We start from the raw sequence: 7,069 nt of genomic DNA, 5'->3' as shown, positions 1-7,069 counted from the left end.
TTCGTAAGGGTGCTTGGCGCCTTCCCTTCGCCATCCATGCTAAATTTTTGTAGCCTCCTCACAAAAATTAGGAAATTTGGTAATTTTCTCATTTGCGTGCAATGGACATATCTCAGATGTCAGGCTATATTATACGTACAAAGAAATTGCACAAGTTTACCTGTTAGCTTTAAGGATCAATCTTATTCCTCACTCCAACAATGATCAGATTTATGAGAACTGGTGTATGGCACTCAGACTGAAGAACTGATTGAGAAAAGCGGTTCTCTGGAAATATATGTCAACCAGTTGGGTACTTGAGAAGGAACGAGCCAATAAGCATTATCAACAAGGGCTACGTGCGGTAATGATCGTCATGTTTGTTTTGTGTTGGTTTTCTCCTCATTTCTCGAGTTCCGGCCGAATTCCGAGCTTTAAACAGTGTATATCGTCTGCAATGAACTGTTGCGAGTGGGACGCAAAAGTCACGATAAAGAAACAGGATGAAAACACAAACAGGAAAAACTATCTCGGCCTATTTCCTTCCTATTGCCTTAATAATATTTTTCGCGCGCTGTATGACTTGTGATAACTCCATGCAGGAGAGAGGCGCAAAGCTGCCCAGACCAGGGCTAAATTTTTGTCTCTAGGCCGCTTAAACACAGACGTTCGTGAGCCACGTTAGGTAACCGGAAGTCGAATGTTTCTTTTTTTGGTGTGGTTTTACTCCTAATCACAGACAGAAAGCTCTTCTTGATGACTGTGGTTACACGTTACAAACGCGATGGCGTCAAACGCTCCAAAAAGGGAAAATTTAATTAAGTTCCCTATTTTTCAGAATAAACATCTTGCAAATAATACTTTCAAACAATTCTTCTTTCCTGTTTTCAAAGAGGTGCAAAACGTCTAATCTGTTTTACAATATAAACGGATATTATAAATCTCTCACGAGTTTATGATCCCCTGCCAAACAGGATTTTAATGTATGTTTTGTTTGGAGTTGCTAAAAGTTAAATGAGAAGCTGTTTTTACTTGTGCTTCCGTGAGGTAGTTTGGGCTTCATGTAAAACTGATTAATCAGTCGACTTTTACACTGAATTGTTTTATAGAAATGTCGAAATCATAGAAGACAGAGAAAACGTGTCCAACTGTAGTCCATATCTGGTTTAATTGAAGAGTTAATTGATTCCTAGGATCACCGCTCCGTTTCTTTCGTCCATGTAAACACTAAGCGCCGTTTATCATACCAATGCAATATTGAAATCTTCTCTGGCAAATGGGGTTATTTAGTCAGTCTAATTAACGTTGTTTGTGGGATCATTCAGGTTTTTCTTGTGTTAATCTTGTGCCGAAAACTCACACGCTTACATTTCCAGGCTAGAAGATAAATCGGGTTGGAAGCGCAATCGAGGACTGAACATTCTTTGCGGAAACATATCCGCAGCAATATCGGCCCTCCCACTCATCACAAAGTACTGATAAAACATTCATCTTTCTGAAATCGATGAATCCTGGTGAAGCCGGCTCGCCGAAACGTTTCAGTTTATAGTTCTTAGCTAATTTAAACAATGTTTAACCAGTGTAACGTTTCTACTGTTTTATTTGGTTTTGTAATATTGTAAATATTGCTATTTGTACATCAATAGTGAGGGTAAACCTCATAACCTTCGCGCTTTGTTTTTAAATTGCACCTAATCTCAATTATTTCTCATTGTTAAAACAAATTTCTCCAGCCACTGCCTTTTTCTCCGAAAGATTTCCCTTTTTGTGCGACACACAGGTTACCCCAAGGTTACAAAACTGGCAGTCATTTCTTCCCTAACCCGGCGAGCTAGTGAAAGACATGGGTCCATCATAGTCCAAGATGATAACGTAAATAATGCATTATTCCGCATTGCAGCTGTTTGTGACGTCATGATCTCAGGTCTCACTAAATGGGTTGTGGATTAAATTGCTAATTTTGCTGTCCAGAAGATGAATAATTTTGATGGAAAAATATTGAAGTATGATTACGCACAGGTGGAGAGATTAAAACTTGATAACGAAAACTACATATATGTAACTATACAATTTCTGGAAGAGCCAGTTGAGAGAGTAATTTGTTTTGAAACGTTGCCGCAGGCATAGTATCCCTTCGTGCATTAAGAACGAAGTGTTGGCGGCGTCATTAATTCGTTGGTAAATTCTTTAAATTTTGCAAAACAATTTCCTGTTTACAAAAAGTCCAGCTTCTAATAGGTGGCTTGTACGACTATCTGTGATAACTAAATATGGACAGTATTTCTGTTGCTGGTCTATTTTTCGTTGAGTTGTAAGGCGTAACGTTTGTGCCCAATAGATTTGGCATTTTGGGTACTGATAAGGTCTCAGTGAATCCCGCCTCGACTGGCAGTTTAGCAACAGCTTGAATGCAAAAAAGAAGAGACATTCATAATACGTGAACAGAAGCATACAACCCCGGGGTTATATGCTTCTGCTTGTATAAAACGATGGGTTTTAGCCCGGGATGAAATTCCAGTTGTGTTTGGAAGATGGAAGGATGAACAAACAGTTTCGTTTGACGATTAAATGGAAAACTAACGATGGATATCATTTGAATAATCAGCAAGATAGATTACGATCACTAGTAAAAAAAACTCACTCTCCTTCCCATACGAAAAGCCTTTTCCTAGAACGGAATCTTATCTCCGTTTTTGGGAATGTTTTCCTCTGCTAGTACCAGGAAAGCATGCAGTTTGTTTGAGGATCGAGTTTCTTTGGAGTATGCACAAGGACGGTGAAAGGCCTTTATTATTTATAACCTCCACTTTGAGTTCGAGTCATATTACCACTCTGCGTACCAGGCGTAATCGGGGAGGGGGAGGGGGAGGGGAAAGGGGAAGAGGGAAGGATGGGGAGGTGGAGCAAGAAAAACTGAGAGAAAAGGGGAGGAGTGGGGAGAGGGGGAGAGAACACCTTGCAATAAGGCGTTTCCTCTCCCCTTTTTTCTAACTTTTTCTTGCACTCCCTCCCACTACCCGATTACACCCGCTACGCAGACAAAGGAGGTCTGACTTGCGTGAGGTACATCAGATTTGTTTCGCACCAGCCACGAGGGTAAGCCCAGATCGGGGCTGCTTATGCTTATGAACAGGGAAACAAACGAGTACTATGAACATACGTATGACAAAGTCAGTCAATAAGGTATTAACCATTATTTTTCCGACATCGAAAATTCTACACAGCGTACATGAGCGCTCCAAATGAAAGGTTGCCTACTCCGTTCCCATGCGCTGTTGTCCTCCAAGAAAATAGGCGACCAAGGTTTGCACAACATCATCGTACATGCGTTTTATTTAGACATGGTATCCTTCATTACAATTCGCTTTCAGAGAGCCGTCTACAAGAGAACGACACCCTAGAGATGAGGCAGGAGGAGCCTAACGAAAAATTCTAGACCACTCACTCAACCAATCACAGCTCACTGACGAACTGCGCTGGCAAGGAAAATAAATATTCCTTTTGGTAAAATCGTTTTAACCTAACCTTGAAATGCGACAAAAATATCTCGGTACAAGAATCGAGTCAGTACAAATTAAAACTTCAAAGCCTACTGTCAGGTCATGGGCTCCTGATCTTGTCCAATTGTCCCCGCGTTAATTGCTCCCTTATAATAAAAGCAACCATTCCCTGTATGTCTAACGTGAACGAATTAGACAAAACCTTTCCGTAGATCAGTGGGGCGCCCACGAAAGTTTTTACCATGATAAGCGACCAATGAATGAAAGCCAAATACAATGCCGGAACACTGTCAAAGTTGGGGGGAGGGGAGGGGGGACCATGTAAAGTGACTCATACCTCCGTCCAAATGATTGTAGTTATTATTTCTCTTAGAACGACAACTCAGTCCCACATTATTTATTGTTCTAATAATTAAAACAGGTTTTCTATAACAGTTTACAATAAAATGCCTCCCGGTTTATTTACATGGAAAGGGCAATAATTAAATAGTTTCCTTTCTGACACAACGTCATGGTCCATACACATACTTTTTAATTCGGTTTTCGGCTTTGATTTCAAAATATTTAAGTCAGTAAAAACACCCTCAGAGATCACTATTTAAAGTGACCACTAGACTTAGCGATTTTGCCTCTGAAGATTAACCCTTCTGATCTTGACGATATCGGTTGATAACGCCAATCTTAAAAATTCCATTTTTGAGTAGCAACTGCTTCTTGTTGCCGAAGGCCGGTACTATACTAGAGAAAGGTAGACAAGGTAGGAAAGAAGCCGCCGGCGACCGCTGTCGCTACTTCAAACCAGAATTGTCGCAAAATTTGAAAAATTCTTGCCTTTTTTTCAACGGCCTCCGATTAACTTCATATTTCGCCATGTCGTGGCCGAGTTTGGGCTTCATTCGTCAAATTTCCTCCGAGAAAAGCGGAGCTAAAGTCCTCCAGGTAGGTTTCAAACTATGATCTGTAGAAAAGTCAGCGACCAAAGGAATTCTAAGCATGCGGTCCATTTTAAATCAGCCAATCAATGCTTCGTGACCGTTGCGCTTTAAATACCCAACCCAAGCGTTGATTGGCTGGTTTTTTTTTTTTTTTTTTTTTTTTTTTTGGTTTTTTTTTCACTTTCTTTCCTGCCTTGTCTCCCTTTCTCTAGTACCGGCCTTCGGTCGGCACCACTGTTGAACACTGTTGAAAATCGCCAGAGAACGGTTTCTACGGCTCGGAATGGCAAAAAAACACCACGAATGACTAAATCAACATTTCCTTGAAACTTTATTTCAACATAAGTTAAGGTAAAAGGCGACTTAAAATATCTCCCCTCAGTGAAAATTTCAACCGATCGTGTCGCGTAAACAAAATGTCTCAAGTTCCAAACAAAAATTACACCACACAAACAGAGGGTGGTCTGGCTGTGCTTGGGCGATATTATTTCGCATATCACCCAGCTTAGAAGCTACAGGTGAAGAGTAGTGGCTCTTCTTGATATCCATAAACCGAACCTCTTATCGGTGACACTGATTAAATCGTTATCTCGGGATTTTTGTTCGCGTCCTGATTCAGAGATGAGTTGAGGTTGATATATCAAGTCTCAAATGTGGAGATACTAGTTATTTACTATCGGTACTTTAACTTCCAACTACTTTTAACAGAGATTTTTATCTGTGCTCTACATGAGCTGAGGTCATTAACATATTTACTGGATACGCAATAAGATTAACGGCATTTTCTTTCAGTGAGTAGGTCAAACTAACCTCCTAACCTTCAAATGCCGGTCCTCTCATTTCAGCACACGTTCCTTCTTCCCTCTGTGATGTATCGAGGTATCAAAAAGTAATCCCATTCATGTGCTTCGGAAGCCATGCAAACTACGACTGAAATACTGTAATTAACTAACATTAACGATATCATGTTCTTACACAAATGTTTCTTCGCAAAACTGTGACCTCATATGATTCCCGGATTTCATTGTTTTCTCGATAAGTGCTTGGGAAATATTTGACGCGCTAAGCTCTTTAACAGATTTGAAACAGCAGCTAATCGTAAGCTTTAAAATCCTTGATAAACTCTAAAAATATGGCCTAATGGTAAATAACCTCGTCGAAAAAACGAAATGGCAACCTAACTTAACGTATAGAAGCATGTCTATAACTGTTTCGCTAGTGACACTTGTTGAAATAATTTATTAGTAACTTTGTTAAAATCGTCCGTTCAGGTAACAGTCGGGCTTCTTTAACTGTTTCAGCGCGTATTGCAACAACATATTATATTTCTCTTTTCCAAATTTCATTTTTATCTGGACTAATACACTGATAAGGCATTGCTGAAAGGACAGCCTATACAGCACACTGGACGTTGGCAACTACATTATCTCATACCTGACTCGTCCCCAGTCGTCTCTCTTGTCTCGCGTGATGTCTCGCGTGACGGGGAGCGCAGAGGGTGATGGGAAGGCGCCATCACCCCTTGCGCTTCTCTTTCTTCCTTCCCATCACTCTTCGCGCTCTGCATTTCCCAACAAGAGAGACGACTGGGGACGAGTCAGATCTCATACACTGTAATATTCGTATTATGTGAACTTCAACTCGATGATTCAGGGTTCTCTTTAATTTCCTAGGACGGAACCTTATTTCCGTTTTTGGCAGTACTTTCCTCTTCTAATACCAGGCAAGTCTGACGAGAAGTTTGAAGATCGAGTTTGTTTGTTTGGGCAGTGAAAGACCTTTATAACTTATAACCTTCACTTTGTAGTTGGGTTCGAGTCATACCGGCTTAGGGAAGAGGAATCATACCGGCGTAGGGAAGAGGAGTCATACCGGCTTAGGGAAGAGGAGTCATACCGGCGTAGGGAAGAGGAGTCATACCGGCTTAGGGAAGAGGAGTCATACCGGCTTAGGGAAGAGGAGTCATACCGGCTTGAAGAAGAGGAGTCATACCGGCTTAGGGAAGAGGAGTCATACCGGCTTAGGGAAGAGGAGTCATACCGGCGTAGGGAAGAGGAGTCATACCGACGTAGGGAAGAGGAGTCATACCGGCTTAGGGAAGAGGAGTCATACCGGCTTGAAGAAGAGGAGTCATACCGGCTTGAAGAAGAGGAGTCATACCGGCGTAGGGAAGAGGAGTCATACCGGCTTAGGGAAGAGGAGTCATACCGGCTTAGGGAAGAGGAGTCATACCGGCGTAGGGAAGAGGAGTCATACCGGCTCAGGGAAGAGGAGTCATACCGGCTTAGGGAAGAGGAGTCATACCGGCGTAGGGAAGAGGAGTCATACCGGCGTAGGGAAGAGGAGTCATACCGGCGTAGGGAAGAGGAGTCATACCGGCTTAGGGAAGAGGAGTCATACCGGCTTGAAGAAGAGGAGTCATACCGGCTTAGGGATGAGGAGTCATACCGGCTTAGGGAAGAGGAGTCATACCGGCTTAGGGATGAGGAGTCATACCGGCTTAGGGAAGAGGAGTCATACCGGCGTAGGGAAGAGGAGTCATACCGGCGTAGGGAAGAGGAGTCATACCGGCTTAGGGAAGAGGAGTCATACCGGCGTAGGGAAGAGGAGTCATACCGGCGTAGGGAAGAGGAGTCATACCGGCGTAGGGAAGAG

Source organism: Pavona decussata, unplaced genomic scaffold, assembly GCF_977016875.1.
Source record: "Pavona decussata unplaced genomic scaffold, jaPavDecu1.1 SCAFFOLD_237, whole genome shotgun sequence".
Lineage (NCBI taxonomy): Eukaryota > Metazoa > Cnidaria > Anthozoa > Scleractinia > Agariciidae > Pavona > Pavona decussata.
Note: the sequence above shows the minus strand (reverse complement) of the source record.